This window comes from Molothrus ater, chromosome 1 (genome assembly GCF_012460135.2).
Source record: "Molothrus ater isolate BHLD 08-10-18 breed brown headed cowbird chromosome 1, BPBGC_Mater_1.1, whole genome shotgun sequence".
NCBI classification, from domain to species: Eukaryota; Metazoa; Chordata; class Aves; order Passeriformes; family Icteridae; genus Molothrus; species Molothrus ater.
The window spans coordinates 65477211-65495105 of record NC_050478.2 but is presented as its reverse complement, the minus strand read 5'-3'; the positions used below and the strand labels follow the sequence as shown (position 1 = coordinate 65495105).

The 17895-nt window shown below is 40.9% G+C and overlaps 1 long non-coding RNA gene across 1 annotated transcript; it reads right to left on the bottom strand.

The window, feature by feature from the left end:
• Positions 1-11265: 11265 nt before the first annotated feature.
• Positions 11266-16065, bottom strand: LOC118684273 (uncharacterized). The gene is made up of 2 exons (XR_004979795.2): positions 15135-16065; positions 11266-14780 (listed from the first exon to the last, which is right to left on the bottom strand). It is a non-coding gene; the product is annotated as an uncharacterized LOC118684273 (long non-coding RNA).
• Between the last annotated feature and the right edge of the window lie 1830 nt (positions 16066-17895).

Sequence of the window (17895 nt, the reverse complement as noted above, 5' to 3'; positions counted from 1 at the left end):
AGTTGGCGATGGTGAAAATACTGCCTTGCCATCCCAAACATTATCTGATGAAGTAAGATGCTACATAAAATTCTCCTCAATTAAAGTAATGGGTCCTGGTATTTTCTTTTGGAGGGCTAAATAAGTGAAATCAGACATTTCCCAGAGTCACGGATTGTCTTTGCCTTTGTTTTGTCTGCCCTGTGCCAGGGAGGCACTGGACATTGCCTGCTTGGCAAAAAGTCTTGCTTTTCCTAGCATTTGATATCACTACTCCTCAGTGTGACCTTGCGAAGTGACTAGAGATGCTGGAGGAGCTTCAGGCAAAAACTAGTTTTGTTTCAGCCAGGTGGTGGTTTAATTGATTACTGAGTTAGCACAAACAAAAAATGTAAAGCATAAACCAAATTACACAGAGACTGTTGCTATACATTCTATTCAACCTGTTTCTCTACGATTTTGGCCAAGGTGTTTTATAGCTACAAAAATCTGAGAATCTGGCTCTGTACAGGTGCCTTTTGCCTTTATAATCTCACTTCCTAAAGGGAAATCTTACCTAGAGTTAAAGAAATAAAATTTCAGATCGTGTTTCTGTTGATTTTTTTTTAAGCTCCTTTTTTCCTGTTTTGTTTTCAGTTATGTGGCAACCAAGATGCTGACCCTATCATATCCTTAAATCTTATTTGGGAACAGGTCTTGATGCTGAAGAGCATCCTTAAAATTCCTATGTTTTACCTTATAATAATTCACTTATATCATGCACTAGAAGCACTTTATTGTATCAGGTAGCACTTTGTCTTCTAGAGCAGTAACACTTTATTGTGATTATGTATGACATTAACATGAACTACTACTTTTACTTGGGGACAAAACCTGATGCATTAAATCCATGACAGACTTGGGCTTGCAGGGTGATACTTCTGAATAGTCTTGGGCTACTAGCCTGTTCTACAGTTAGTAATTTTTGGGGGCTCTGGCCATTACGGTGATGAATTACTGAAAATAACTGGAGGGTCTATTGTAACTACAAATTTTGGTATTCATAAATATATATGGGCAGGAAGTGCTGATAAAAATTCTAAGTAATTTTTCATGGTTTTGGGGCCTTCTTTCACTGGACTGTAAAATTGAAAATAACCAGTTGAATCATTTTATTAGAAGGCAGCATCCATTCTTTATATGTATAACCACATCATCTGTAGTTGGACCATGCAAAAAAAAGTTTTGTTTTGTTTTGTTTTGTTGGTTTTTTTAATGCATTTGAAATTAAATTAAATTTAAAGAATGTATAAATGTACAGTTAGGGAATATTCCAGTTCTGGAACAAAACCAAGTGTTCTCTGTCTGTTGAAATTTACCTATTTTTTAAATAGAATAATTAATTGAGAATAGCTCCTAGCTGTGCTTAGCTAGGGTTGTACAAATGCTCTCTGTGTCTTATTTGGGTTCCTAAGGAGGCAATGCCCAAGTATTATTTAAGTATTGGGTTTCAGGCTGAATGTTTTCTCACTGCTTGTTTTGCAAGCACCTAAAATTACTGTAACTGAGAGAAGGGGAAAAAAGTATAGTTTTTGCTTTTGCTAACAATATGTATGTAATCAGCACCTCCTGGTTAATGAATTAGCTGGCTGTTTCTTTCATATAGCAGTAGCAGGGAAAACTGCTGGGATAATCAGCAAGTGTTGGCAGAGGGATTCAGCAATGTATGTATCAGTTAATATTTCCTTTAAATAGTTTTCAAGTAAACTAGATCAAAATTTTGAATGGGCTCCCTATGTGTCTAAATATTTTTCAGGAGCTGAGGTGAATAAAATATTAAAAATGTGAAGTATTTAATTACTTTCTTAAACCTTAAGGAAGCACACAGAATGGTTTTATTCCCCTTTCACAGTGCAATCACAGTTTGCAGAATAAACTCCTAATTTTGAATTTAAAACGTTGAACATAATTGAAGGTTTTGCTTGGGGTTTTTTGTAACCCAAAAAGGCTTCCTTATAATGTCAATATGAATAGCTTTTTCTTCTTAAATGGTGATAAAAATATCCTTTCTACAGATATCCTTTGCAATTGCAATGTATTAAATACCTTAGGCTCAGCCTTGGGTACCTCTCAAGTGTTAAGAAGTAGATGCATCAGTAGAGAACAAATTGACCTTTGGTGATGGCTACCAAACCTGTGCCCTCATCACTGTCATGTTCCAGCACCCAGACTTCTCTGTAAACATTGTCTCTTACCAAGTGGATTGACAAACAAGCCAAAGTGGGCACAGGGCCATTCCCTGAGAAGAAAAGAGAGGGCAGTGCATGGATGACCACCAAGTGGTGGCCATCTCTTCCTCACAGTGAGAGCAGCAGCAGCAGCAGAGAGCAGTTGTGGTTGAGGGGAGGCTCTGCCTTCAGCCTCACTCCAGTGCCTGTCTCCCCTGCCCTGTGATGTTCTTCAACACAGATCTGCTTATGACTAACTCCACACTTTGGGAGTGAAGCACTGGTGAGGAAGGGAGCCAGACAGCTCCTAGGACAGGCTGGAATTTAGTACTGCAGGGGGAACAGCTCTCTGGAGGGAGTGTTTGCAGGGGATGTTTGACATCACCTTCCTCTTGTTATCTGCACTTAGATACTTCTGCTGATGATGGGAATTTGGGGGCTTTTTGAGGGTATTCTTTGGTTGTTCGTTTTTTTTATTTTCATTTTGTTTTGTTTTGTTCCTTTTATTTTGGCTTATTTAACAGAACCAACAGTATCTTTTTATTTGAAAGAAAAATGCTGCAACCTTAAGATAAGATTCTTCCATCTTGGCTATAACAAAACAGTAAGCCAAACAGATGGCTTGGAATGGGTGTGTTTTCCCAATTAGCAAGTCTCATTGCTAGCACAGGGGTTTTGTAGAGCTCATTATTTGCTGTGCATGAATGTAAGGTACAGATTCCTTGCTCACTGATGGTAGCTGCCACCCAGGGACACCATGCTGGAGAATAAGGATTTTTTTTGGACTTGCACCCAAGGCAGGTGCCATGTAGGGAGGCTGATCCCTGTCCAAGCAGGGAGCCAGGCTTCATGAAGTGCAGAAGGCTTTGCTGACTGTGGCTCTTGGGAGGATCCAAGACCTCTGTTGCTTCATGTGTGAAGGTAATTCAAATAATTTGGGGATAACCTTGGGGATCGCTGTGCCACTTTCTGCTGGGTGGTAGTGACCAGGTCTCAGTGTGTTCTGGTGATCTGGTGTGATCACTTTCCTTCTCTGCTTTATTGGTGAGCCAGTGAAAACTCATTATTTTCTGTTTAACAACCCTACTGACCTTCTGTAAGAGGTTTGGTAGCAATATGGTAAATTACAACAGTATTTTTTGTCAAATGTCCACCAAAAATAAGGTTCTGGGAGGACTCGGAACTGTGGGAAGGTGTTTTGCAAATGTCATTTTTTAGTACAATACATGAGGAAACCATGGTATGTATTTTGCATTCAGAAATAAGACTAATTTAGGCTATGAATAATTGTAGAAGTTGGGATCATCAAGATAAAAAAAAAAAGGTCCACACAAATGACTTAAAATTTTTTCGTCTGACTGTGTTTGTACTTTTCTCATGTCTAAAGGCTGCCAAATTCTAGATGCTGTCTTTCCTGGGAACTAACCAATGCTCTCTGGCATGATTTTCACTTCCCCTTATGTCTGTATTTGAAAAAGCATATGTGTAGTCCTTAAATGAATATAGTGGTTAACAAGCTATGGATGACAACCCACAAAACATATTTGCTAAAGCAAGTTTCATACTGCTTAATGGAAAACAAATACCAGAACAACAAACCAGGGATCTTGCTATCCATGCATATATTTCATGTGTGAGAAAAGGTGAAGGAAAAAATCCCCTTCTGAGTTTTTCTTGGGCCTGCTTCTTCCCCACTGGAATTAAATTACTGTAACTCTGGGGGCAGAACTTGGTTCTTCAGTACATATTTATGTTTTCCCTGGTAGGGCAGGACATGCTATATAGCAGAAATGACTAGTTGCTGTCACTAGATGAGTAATAGCTTCATCCTTCCTAACTCCTAAGGAAGGATTCATCCTTTACTTCCAAAGGAAGTAGGGCCAGCAGCATCCTGCTAAAGCAGCACAGTTAAGTCATTCTCTAGTAAACAGTGACTCTGTTGTTCCTAAAGGAAAAGAGGCCACGCAGAATTTTCGAGCCTTCAAGATATGTGTCTTGTGTGCAAGTGATGGGATGTATGTGATGCTGGAGAGGCTTGGGGAAGGACTGCAGTGTGTGGGGAAAACCCCTCCTTGCAGGTAGTGAGTGCATCATCCCTGGCTGAGGGGTCACCTTGGGGGCAGGTGGGGAGTGGACCATGGCTGGGATAGAGCAGATCTTTCTGCATTTTTCAACAGCAGATTGCCACAGGTGCATGGAGCCCTTGCTGCCCAAACCACTGAATTTGGAAGCTCATTCAGGTAGTAACTGCTGGCTTGAACACAGCATGAAATTAGAGGTTTTATTACAAAACACTAAAGCTTAGTAGTGTTGTTACCCTTCGATGCTCAGTCTTCTGCCAGAGCTTCCTGAAGCTGACTTATTTTATTAGATTTTATTTTAATTTTAAAGTAACTTAAAATGTATTTACTTGCCTTCTTTCATCTGGTGACTCACATTAGTTTCTTCCACATGACTGCTCTGCTGAGGTTAGGAACCTAAGAAGTAAAACTGAGATTTCTGTAACTTTCTGCTTCCTCTATCAAATCCCTTAAGAAATTATCAAACACTGGCAAGGTTTATGATGTCATTAGAGTCTTTTATAACTGCCTAATGCTCCAAGTAGAAGAAACTTGGTCATAACATGTTGTGTAACCAAGCACACTGTCTTCAAAAACAGAATTTAAAGCCCATTTTTTTTCAATTACCTTTCAGGTGCCTGTATTAATACAGTAAGTTCTGGTGGAATCAGTGAAAGTTGTTAAATGGGCAGCACTTTCCCTCATATGAACCATGGCTTTGTTTTGTTTTTCTTTTTCTTTAATTTTGGTCCTCACTTTCCAAATAGCTTGCTGATACTAGTGCACTTGGTTTTTAGGAAAAAGGAGGTAACTTCCATATTAGTTACCTGGTTTTGGTAAAGCAGCTGTTGTAGAATGTCCACCCTTCTGACAGGGTTTAGTCCATGAAACGTTTAAGAAAACAGCCTTGCACGTGCATGCCCATCTAAGTTTTTTTTTAGTTAACTGCTGTGGGAAACGGTGGTTTTCTGATGAACTTTATACAAACCAGGAAGTGGCCTTTCTCATTTGCTGTAGGTGAACTTGCTGTAGCAGGGGGGTTGGACTAGTCCCTTCCAACCCCAACCATTCTGTGATTTCAAAATGAGTTGAGGAGTGGCTGCTGTGTACTTTCCAAATGAGTGCAGCATGACATCTGTGGCCCACATGGACCTCACTCAGGCCAGCTGTTCGTACCCTGTCAGTGAAGCCAGGTCTGCCATGCCCTTGCATGAGGCTTTGGCTGCTTCAGCAAAAAAGAAGGGTGAGTAGAAGTATAAAATAAACTTCTTTTTATTTTCCTTGAAGTTCAGAGAACATGTGTGTGTGTGTTTGAGATATATATATATATATATATATATATATATATATATATATACACATACATAGATATACATATATACATATATATATATATATAGAGAGAGAGAGAGAGAGAGAGAGAGATACAAAACCTAGTGTTCCAACAATCCCCTGCATGTGCAGGGGAGAAAAATATGCTTTTCAGATAAGCACCCTTAGTCCTGGCTACACCACATAAGTGTCTGCCCAGTAATGGTTCTGATAAATTTTTTGTCAAAAGCAGTTAAAGCAGTTAATTTTTTGGTTAAAAGGAGTTAAACTCAACAGTTGCTTTGCATGAGATGTGACTCCAAAACAAGTTGCTGAAACTTAGTAATGTGTGTGCTGTGGACAAGGCTGTGCTAAGGCAAGCATGTGTTAGTAATATCAGTACTGTTGTTACCGAGGTGTTCTGCTCTGCCTGGATTTTTTTCTCAGAGAGCTTCAGTTCTTAATATAGTGCCAATTTCTGTGTTGTGGTAAAAGGAAAAGCCAAAGGAACGTGTATGTGTGGTACCTGAGATCTTCACCCAGACTTCAGTCCTGTCGATTTTCACCAAAGTGCCCCAATCTAGAATGTTTTTAATGGGATCTTTGACATAGGGTAATGGCTTTCAACTGCCAGAGAGTGGGATTAGGTTCATATTAGCAGGGAAAAAGAACTTCTTTGACTGAACCCAAACTTGTAGCTGTAGCTAAATCACAGTGAGGTGGGAGATGCAACTTGTTTGGACAGCTAACAGCTGGTTAGTACTTATAATCAAATGAGCAAGATTGCTGCTTTTCTGAAGGAAGATGTAAATAAGTAAAATAGGTTTTATCTTCAAACCACTAGTAATCTGTGCAGACAAATTACACATAAGAGAGGAAAAAGCTATGTACTTTATATAGAGGCAGGGTGCCATGCCAGAAAGGCTGATGTCCTCAAATAGTATGTGTTGTGCTGGTAAAGTATAAAGAAGTGAAAGGTAGTGTTGCATTAGACTTTTTCCCTTTCTTATTTCTGGATCTCTTAGCAGCTAACTGCAATCCCCTGATTTTATTTTCTCTGTAGCTGATTGGAAGGATGCTGGGGTTTTTGTGCAGTTCAGGTGACTTGCAGTACTCCACATGGCTACCTCATCTTTCATTATTCTGCCTTAGACTTGCTCTTGATGGGCATGCTGTACTTGACATTCACCCAGGACTACCAGGGACAGAACATATATATTCTCATCCCAATAAAAAGATTATATATATATGTATATATATATATATATATGATGTATATGTATACATATGTATATATAAACATATATATGTATGAAATCTATTAATGTGCTTTTCTTCTTTCTGTCAGAAAGCTTTTGTCACTGTCTTGGTAAAGTCTTTCCTCTTTAAATTTGAAAGTACATTCATTTCCTCTTTGCATCTTCCTTCTGAACAATTGAAGACTGTTACCTTCTCTGCCTTCAGCTTCCTTTTGTTTAGATTAGATATTTAATTTATCATCTTTCTACTCTTCTCTGAATATCTTCTGACTTGTCCACATATCTCATGGAGAGCAGCAGTGAAACTTGACCAAAATGTTCCTGTTGACATCTAGTGATGGTGAGTACAGCAACAGGCTTTCTTCACAGACCTCTCTTGCTGTCTGTTCCAGCACAATATTTGCTTTTTTGCAAGAGTCTGATATTGTTGATGCTTATCTAGCTTATTGTGTGCTGTAACCTCTAGCTCTCTTTCACAGAACTCTTGCCTATCTGGGACAGTGCAAGTTGGGCTGAAAGATAGAAACCTGGTTGTGAGGCTGGCCTGGGACAGTGAAATCGAAAAAGGGCTAACAATGGCTTAAAGGAAAACTACCTGATTAAATACCAGAATAAACATTTCACTGGAAAAAAAAAGGACAAGACACGGAATATTTTTTTTGACAGTTACTAAAGCAGATGCCAAAGGGATTTTGGCATAAAATGTGCTGAAGTTCAGTTTGGGTATCAAGGTTATAAAGTGTTTCAGGCTAGGAGACTGCCAAAGAAATGTTTTGCTTGTATATGCAAGACAGTGTTCTTAATAGTATTAACACTAACATTTGCCTTCTTGCTCTGGTGCCTGCTGAAGTCTGTCACTTTGCAGCCCAAGCTGCTTTTCTGTGTTACCTTTTCATCTTCCTTATGAAAAAAAAATTCAGTTCAAGTGATTTTTGTATTAGATGTATTCAGCTGAGTTCCTGTGTATGCATTTTCTTGTAACAATACTAGGTTTTTTTTGTATGTTTCAAGTGGTACTTTAGATTTTTGTGTGATTTTTTTAAAATCCCATGTATGGAAGAGCAGTGTTGCCTTGCAGTGTCTGGAGTGGGGACCTATGCAGAGCCAAGTCCCATGATTGCTTTGGTTATTTAGAATGTTCTACACATGCACAGTGAGTTTTTTCTTCCTGGAAAGAGGGGAAATCCTCACTCATTGAAACAGTTTGTCTTCCAGATTGGACAAAAAAACTATGTGTTTTTGTAGTGGGCTAAAATCCTGCAAAGTTTCAGCACTGTATTTTTTCCAGTAATCCCAAGATTGTTTGTTCAGCTGCTTTCATTCAGTGTAGCACTTAATGAGAGTATTTTTTTAAAAGAGAGGTGGTTAGAGCACGGACCTTTTTTTTTTTTTTAAGTTCTTTGACATATACTTGTTCTTTCATACCCCTTTCCACATTCACATTGTGTGTGTGTAAAGGAGTGTGTGAGAGGCCCTCCCTGGAGGGATGTCAGCAGCTTGTGCTCCTGAGTCAGCAGAAGTTGCTGGAAGAAGGACAGAAGTGTAGTAAGTGCTGTGGCGAATGCCGCGCTTTGCGTTGTGTTGCCTGATCCCGATTATGGGTCTTAAGCCCCTACTGACAGCCACAATCCCCTTGTTTATGAATCTGTTTCTAAATGCTTTCTTTCAGAGAGTCACACAGCTATGACTGCACCCTGCTTCGTTTCAACATTTCCTCGTTAGCCTGATGGGAACTCTCTAAAAACTGCTGCCCCACGCTGCTTCCATCCTCAGCAGGAAAGGAGATGGTTTCACAGGCCTGTGCAAGGGCCAGAGGCTGGGGTGGGTTTGGGAGCCAGGAGGGAAGGATGCTCCATGGTGGCTGCAAAACCATGTTGTCAAATATCAGCTCTATTCCTTTATAGTTTCTGATCCAGCTATTACTGTCTTCGCCAAGGACTGGGTTGAAATCATAGGGGACTCTGAGAACTTTACATCCCTTTGGGTCTTTTACCTTGGGCTACTTTGAACCAGAATGGCAAAAAATTAATTATATTGTTCAATTTAGTGCATCTTCCACCCATAATGTGGTCTGGGTGAGGGGGTTGGGGTTGCTTTTTTGTTTTGTTTTGTGTTTTTAAGTAGCTAACCACCTGAATCCACAAAGTAGTGCACTTAATAATCCTACTTTTCTTCTGTCCTTGAGCATGTGCACTACTACAAATGGGACAATCACCTGTAGACTTGACCTGTGCTTCATCTTTCGAGGCTTGCACATTGGTGACTACCTCAGTTGCTGTTTAGCATGTTCTGTGATCAGTGCTTAAATTTGAGTTGCTCAATTTGCAGAAATGCTGAGTAACTACTGTTTCTATGTTATTTCGTTCTAAATAATTCAAAAAGATGCTTATACAAAGCTGTGGGCACTCTCCTGCATAATTAATACTACAACAAAACCATGGCAGCATTAAAATGAATAGTCAAAAAGGAGCCCTGCCTGTCTGTTACCTACACAGAAAATTCTGTCCTACCTTTCTATTGCTCTAGAAAGGTCTCTACACCACCAGTTTAAAATAGATAGCTTTTGCTGAAGTCCCTTAGTTGAAATTTAAGGAAGAGAGGAGCAAAGAGCTGACATGCCCCTGGAGAGCTCAAAGGAAGGAGCAGTGGATGCAAAGTGAAATCAAATCTCTGCTCTCAGGAAGGTGGGATCTGTGTCCATCAGTTTCCATAAAGGTACAGTAGGGTTTGAGCCATGCATGGAGCTGGGTGCAATAAGGCAAGTCTTGGAGTAAGCCACCATCTTTTCCTGAATTTTTTTGTGGAAGAACCCAAAATGAGCTCTCTAGTGTGGCTGAATTGTGATTTTTTTTTTGATTGGTACACAAAATACTTTTGATGCTGAAAGTTAAGTTGAAAGTTAACAATGATTCCTTTGTAGCAATCCCTTTTGAAGTAGACAGTCCTATAGCTAAAAGAAAACACTACGCAGAGGGATAAAGTGTGCTTTCAAGTCTATATTTTATATTAAACTATTCTATTGAATATGTAAGTATCCCTGTCCTTGCTTGATTTCTTTTTCTTCAAATAATCAGCAGCCTTTGGCATTCCACACCCTTCTTACAGTAATTTTCAGTAATTTCTTCTGAGTGCTGATACTTGGTTCTGTCTTAGCTATTTGATACTTCAGTTTCTCAGAAAGCTTTTATATCTGTATTCACTGGTCAGAAACTGTTTGGCTGCTTTTTTAATTCCTATCACAACATTTCCTAAACTATATCTTTTTTTTTTCTTTTTTTTTTCTTTTTTTTCTTTTTTTTCTTTTTTTTTTCTTTTTTTTTCTTTTTTTTATAGAAAACCACTGGTGTTCTCAGCTGTGGCTGTGCTGCCATATCCAGCAGGTTCATGGCAGGCCTGTGACCTGATGAGAATCCCTTTTCCAGGCTGATCTGAGAACACTAGTAATGGTGGTGGTTGCCTCTCCCAAACCAAGTTTAGCACCAAGCACAAGGGAAACACCCAGGCTGTGCAAACGCGGCCGCCTTGGGCCCGTCACAGGCTGCATTGCCTCATGTCACGCAGAGCTGTTGGTGGTTATTAAAGGCATCCATGCTCTCATGTTGGCAGCCTACCAGACCCATCTTCTTCCAACTGAGCCTCCAGGCTTATTGTATCAGAGCTCAGGAGAGACGTGCCTGCCCTAGCTGTGTGCTTCTAGTGTCAGTCAGATGGGTAATGTGGGGTAACCGGCCACTCTTGATCACGTATTTTGTGCCTGATTTAAGGGCCCAGTAGATCCTAGCTCAGGGGAGCAATGTGTGTGGCTGCTACTGGGCAATGGGGTTGAAACCTCAGCCTGATGACAGTCAGAAGAGGTACTGTTTGCTGGGTCCCCACAGTTGGACCCATGACGGTGATACACCAAGAACTTGTAATGAATCCTGTGAGTCATTCCATGAACATTCCCATTTCCTATACCTTTGTGCTCAGAGGGAGCCAAATCACTACTCGCAGTGCCTCCTTCCTTCTTCAGCTTCATTCACCACCTCTTCATGGTCTGGGCAGGAAGGACACTTGTTGTAGGAAAGAACACTGATTTTGACCACCACATTGAAATCCATCCTGGAGAACCAGTATTAGCATGGAGTGAGAGCCATTCTGTCATCATCTTCCATGAAGTAACTGCAAAGTTGTGTCTGATCATCACTACAGAACATGCTGTGTGACAGACAGCCTTGCTTAGAGGTCTGTATCTTAGGGATTGTGTTGCATCATACAGTTGATAATCTAAATGTAAATAATAGTAAATAATAGTCGTGTGTTAAAATTTGAATTTCATTAGGTGGAGGTTTTTAGACTTGAACAAATGATTTTTTTTTCACATAGTGCTGTAACATGCTTACTAGCTTTGACAAAGAGTGTTTCCCCCTGATACAGAAATAGCAGCTAATAATAAGCAAGCAGACAAGGTTATGCAGCAAGGGGATATTTTAATCATCTTTGTTTTGGAGAAGACAGGCCAGAGTGAGGTACCTCTTAGAAACAATCTACTTACTGATACTTGGCTTCAACAGATTGACATCATCTCAGGAAAGAAAATAACTGTTTGCTATTCCTGTCATAGACTTCTTTCAATCACTGCGACAGATGTTCTAAGCATGTTGTTCCTCTGTTAGGTTTCTTTAGCAGTAAAAATACTGTGGTCTAAATATAGTTTAAATTGGTTGAGGTACCTTGTTTAAATATGATTCAAAATTGTGTTATACTTGTTTAAATCAGAGTGTAATAGGACAAAACCATTGGAAAGTCTAGTTAAGATAATTACAAGCCCAGGTAGGAATTCTTATTCAATCATATTTAAAGTGAAATGCTATCTTTTTCTAGTATATCTTGCAATCTGATTTAGGATGAACCTGGATAACATAGTGAATTTCCCTTCCCCTGCTCTTTATTTGGAATTACCTTAGACAAAAAATGGGAAAATACTTAGTTAAATAGTTCTCTTTTGTTTTTTTGGGTTGCAGCAGAATGTTTTACATCAGGAATACACAGATTCTATTATCCTTTTTTTTCCAATGAAATGGAGTTTCGTGCTCAGGAACAATTGAGGTGGCTGAGATTAGAGGGAGAACCAGTACACATGCACAAGGTACCCACTACTCCTTTGGGGACTTTGGAAGCCTTTGGAAGCTGAGAAGGCTACGGTCCTTACGACTCCCCCACCCTTTCCTCTGCCAGTGTGTTCCAGTTCAAAGCTCTTCTCTGTCATCCTTCCTGCTCACTTGCTTCTGGGACAGCTAACAGGATGATGCAGGCTGAGCTCTGCTGAACCTGTTGGTGGTAAATAGTCCCTCCTTTTCATTCTCCCACTCATTTTGTACCTAGATGATTGGTTGCTGCCACTTTTTGAGACCACTGGGTTGGGAGCACAGCTTCCTACCTGGAACTGAGTCCTGAGGGTGTGACAGTAACTGCACTGGTGTGCATCCTTTCCAAGTGCAATTCCAGTCAGTGATGTTGATCAGGGGAATGCTCTTGTTTGGATACTAGCTGGCTGGAGCTTTCTGCTCCCTCTTTCTGACACGTATACAGATGAAGTTGCTAAATTGCGGTGTCTGGGACAAGGTGCTCTTTTGTTTCAAAAAATGATGAGTAAAGCAACAAAGTTCAAGGTTTATTTCATCACTTGGACTTTTACTCCAGTGATAGAGACTGGGAGTTCAGCTGTAGAAAATTGAGATCCTCAGTTTGTTACCTGTTCTTGTTTCATTGCTAGCTAACGTTATTTAGTAGACTGGTAAAATAATTCTCCAAGAGGGAAGTAAATGTAGGGAGTTACAGGTGCAATGATCTCCAATGCCTAATGACACTGACTGTTAGCATCCTTTATTTTTTGTGCTTGTTTTTGGGGGAGGAAAGAGAAGCTTATGTGGTAATCACATGCTCCCAGGTCATTGCAGGGAATCTGGTGCCAGCAGTAACACTCTGTTCAAGGTCCTGCTTCTGTGGGAAAACTTGCGGGTGGTTAACTCGAGCATCCAATTTTGAGCCTTCACAGGGGAGGGTGGTTCATGTATGCTTTTTCTTGAAGCCATTTGGGCCCCACTATGATCTCACATAAGGAGACATTTTTTTCTAGATTTGGGTTACAAATTTGGAGTTGGGATCACTCATATTGATCTTTGGTTTCAAGCTTCTTTCTGCAGCAGTGAAGGTTGTAGTTGTTTACTTACTAATTTCATCATCGTACTTATGTTGATTTAGTGCCCATAGGTATTTAAGCTGTGAGAACAGTGAGAAAGACTTTAACATCTAATTTTCCCCATTTGTGTTCTTATAATTAAAAAGAAATCCTACAGCATTCATCCAAGGAGTCACTGTAAAGTTCATGGTTAATTTCACTATCCATGGACAGCCGAATGCACTTCTGGGACTTTTTTGCAGCACGATCGGGGCCTTCTCTTAATGTTTCTATGACAATTTAATATTCAGTTGGATTTAGAATGAAAGAACAAAAGGATTCTTCAGCATTCAATCTGGCTGCCTAGGGAAGTGGTTGAGTCACCATCCCTGGAGGTATTTAAGATGTGTATACATGGCACTTACGGACATAGTTCGTGGTGGACTTGTCAGCACTGTGTTAGCAGTTGGACTCGATGATCTTAGAGGTATTTCTAACCTAAATGACTAAATGGTTCTAAGATGCAACCTACTACTTCCTGAGTTTGCTCTCCTGTTTGAAGGGCTGAGTGAGGCACATCAGGAAAGTTGTGGTATCTGGGTTTCAAACTTCATCTCTTTTGACCACCTTCCATGCCAAGTATAGGAGCATGGTGAGACCTTTAGTTCTTGAAAGGTAGATTGGTTATTTAGGGACAGACATTTGAGATTATTCTTCATTTCTTTGTCCATATTTGTTTATAATAACAAGGCTTCCAGGAAGAAGGTACTGCCTTTAGTTCAGGATTTAGGAGGGCAAATTACTTCAGGTGAGAAGAAGTTTTTTGGAGGTGAATGTAGCAGAAGTGTTCCTGCCTGCCTGTAGCATTTGGATATACCTAATAAGGATGGGAAATACCCTGACCTTAAGATAGCCTTCTGCCCTCCTACTTTGCCATCTGTTTCAAGACCTGCAAAAGATTTCACTGCTTCTCACACACTATTCTACCAAGGTGGTCTCTCAGAAAGGGAAAAAGAAGTTACCTAACAGTGTTTTCCTCCAAAACTGTGTGTTATGGAATTCAACCAAGACCCTGATTTTAGCTCCAGTAGAAGTCTAAAACTGGCACATGTTGTTTTCCAAGCTCCCTTTTTCTGTATGTATAAAGAAAGTGAATGAACCAATAGTTTAGTATGTGGGGTAGAATATTCCTAAATAGCAGCAAAGTAGAATGGTTCTTGGGAAGAGCCACAACCACCAATTCACTAGTTTGTGAGCTTTCCTTCTCCATGAGGGGATACAATTACTTTCTCAGAAATCACCAGTGGAGTGCTTAGAGGAGAGGAAATGCACTGTGATACAGAAATGGAACCCATTTCAGATATGATACCCTCCTGTTGAACATTTATGAACTGCAGCAGTTGTATGTAAGGCTTGGGATTGTTACATATGCTTAGCTTGTCAAAAGTTTCTCAGGGCATTAAGGCCAGGCAGTGTCATTTGTGCAACAGGCAGAGCTCTCTGCCCGTGGATGTAACACTGACCTTACTTGAACTGATAAATAGCTGTCTTATCCATGACCTTTAATAGCTGAAATGTGCACATCATCTACAGCCTTTTTCAGGTTTGCTTCAAAAGAGATCACTGGATAAAGCATATGTACGTATGTATGCAGTACTCTGTGTGATCTTCTCTGGCTTCTAACAGCAGATCAAGAGAATTCCAGAGTTTAGGAGTAGCAGAGCAATCACTTTTCCATGTGCTCTTTCTTCCTCATGAAAGGTATTCATTCATAGGGATGCATGGTGTTGTGCAGCCAGCTGATCTTAAAGAAAAATAAAACACGACAGAATGTAATGTTGGACTTTATTCTCTTAATGTCAAATAAGTACTACCTTCTGTTTGCATTCTCTGGTTTAATTTGGAAGAAGACAGAGACAATATTAAAATATAATGAGGGCAGTTAATTTTGTGGTTCACAGTGGCTCAGATTTAGAAGGGAAAAAACCCACCTTAATCAGCACAGTACTTAAGGGCTCCCTGTAAGAAGGTTGTGCTTAACCTTCAGCAAACGCTTAAGGGCTGCCCTGAATAGTAATGGATTTAAGCACATGCTTAAGTGTTTTCCTGAAGGAAGACCTAAGCATCTTCTCAAGTGTTAGATTACAGCTTCATTTACCTTATTCATAAATCCCAGCATCAGAGGCAAACTTTTCTTTCATCTCTTGGCAGATATTTGGGTGTATAGATTTTTCCACCTCCGTTTGCCCTGCTTTCCATGGCTCTCTTGCTGCAATCTGATCAGCCCAGGCTGACCTTCAGGGGTGCTCCACATGGTTCGGGAGCCTGCCCGCATGGCTCCGATTGCACGATCAAAGTCCGTACCTTGGCTTTCATCTGCCGGCTCTCTGCCCTTCCCAGGGTTATTAATTTGAAGAACTCAAAGGCGCAAGCCCTTTCTGCTGCGCCCGTTCCCCGGGAAGTAGGAATGGGAACTGGCAGGTTGTCCAACGGCTTGGCTGTGGTCAGTTTTCCGTGGTGGGAGATGGGATTGCAGAGGGTTAAATCTGTACCAGCTGGTTCTTGCTTGGTTGGCTGTCGGAAATGCAAGGAAAAAAAATGAAAAGAAAAAACAAAGCAGGAGAGGAAACAACCCCACACCAACCCTACAAAAATATGAGGGGAGGGGAAAGGAGAAAAAAATAAAAAGGGTGGGGGAAGGAAGAAACAAGAAGAAAGAGGGGAAAACAAAATAAAAAAGGTGAAAAATGGGAAGAAAAAAGGGGGAAAGAAAAGAGTACATAGGGGTGTAAAGGGATACAAAAAAAGTAAATAAGAACAAGAAGAAAAGAAAATTAAAATGAGGGAAGTAAAACGGAAAATGGAATAAAGAAAAAAGGGCAAGGAGGGAAACGAAGGAGAAAAGGGGAGGAAGAAAAAAAGTATCACGGGGAAAGGAAAAAGAAAGAAGGGAGAAGAAAGAAGCGAGAAAAAAGAAGAGAACGAAAAAGGAGGGGGAAAAAGGGGAGGGGAAGAGTAAGAAACAAAAAAAAAAGGTGGGGAGAAACCCCCCAGGCGAGCGCGCCGCCCCCCGCGCCGGCAGGAGCCGCAGGCCGCAGCCCCGGCCGGGCCGCCCCGAGGCCGCCGCGGGGGCCCGGCCTTGCGCGGGGCCCGGCCTTGCGCGGCTCTTGCGTAAGCGGCGGCCCCGCCGCCCTGCCGGTGGTGCCGTTGCCATGGCGAGATAGCGGGGGAGGATTCCTGGGATCCGTAAGCCGGGGGAGAGGGACAGATTACGTCTTAACCCGTCACTTCGCGGCGCCTAACGTGATGTGGCAGGGTCGCCCAGGTGTCCCGGGGGGGTGACCCGGCGGGCAGCTCCGGGCTGTTGCAGGCATCGTTTTAAATAAAATAAAGCTGGGAGGGTGGGAGCGGGGGTGGCTCTCGGGGTAAGAGGATTAGATGCGTTCGTATGGGGGGCAGGATGAGAAAAATACTGCAGGGCTTGAGGGAGGTGGGTTTGAGAAATTGGCCTCGATGGAAACGGGAGGCATCCCTCTTTATGAACATTCCTAGTGCCTGCTGAGAACTGCCTGGCAGGTGCTGGAAGGGGATTCTTTTAATCTTCATCTGCATATTTTATTATCACATTTAGTTGTCAGCATTTTAATCGTAAGATGTGAACATAAACACACCCTGAGAATCTCTAAGCAGCAAGTCCAAGTACCAGCCCTATGCTGATACCAAGCCTAGATCAAATCATTGACAGATGTCTTTTACATGAATGGAAGGAATGACAGGAGAAGGCATCAGTGTCTGCTTGGGTAAGTTTCCTTTCCCTTATCTTTAATCATTGTTAGTATTTTACACTGTCTCTTCCTCAGTGTCAGAGTGGGAGCAGTCAACTCTGGTGGGGTCTTCTTGTGCTTTTGATCTTCTCACTACTCTTTGCCTGCTAGAATTCCTAGAAGCAGGTGAGGATTTATTTAACCCTTTTGCCGTGGTGTCTTCTTGGTCGCTGTAAGGATGTCATTAGAGCAGGAAAAAACTTGATAAATTCCGATGTTTGATTTTAAATTTGGAAAAGATGATGTCTGGTCTAGAATTGAGTATGAAAAATACTGGTCTCCAAATTTACTGTGTTGTAAAACATGTTTCTTAAGAGAGCAGCCCCTACCTGTGTTAATAATAATATTCCATTGCCAGAAAAGAGATGTGTGTGGGGCAAAAGCCTTAAGTGAATTTAACATTCTTAAACAGTTTTCCAGCAGTGGGGTAAGAAATGTAAGAGAGAATACTACTGGGAAATGAGCTTGCGTTACACCCACAGAGCATATACTGTATATTAGTTATAACCCTGTTGTTTTTGTTGCCTGCAATTAATTGAGTAATTTCTTCCATGGCTGAAACTGCAGGTTAAGCATGTTTGCTTTGAAAGCCAGTCTTCTGAATTGAGACGGCTTTTGCACTTACTATATATTAACAAGCTCTCGCAAAGTACATTTTGTGCGCTATGGTTCTCAATTCCTGAAAGGTGTCAGTGGGGGTTAATTCACTGTTACATAAACAGCCAATAACAGCTTCTGACTGTACTGGAATTGGTCTAAAATAGTTATTAGCTTCAAGGCCATTATGGAGGAAAAGGCATTTCACTTTTGCAGATATTATTTCTATGAAAAAAACAGAAAATGGACTATGAGAACTCTGAACCATTGAAGTGAGGACACTGCTGTATGAATAGGCAAAGCTGTAGTGTAGCTTTACCACTGGGTTTTACAACTCTGACAAGGTCTTTACCTCCCAGTTATACTTGGAAACCAACAAAATCTTAACCAAGCCAGTTTTCCAGAAGCTAAGCATTTATTGTATGAAGACATTTGAGTAGAGCATCATTGCTTTAGCTAGCAGAGCCTGGGTGCTATCTGTGTGCACGCATGCTGATG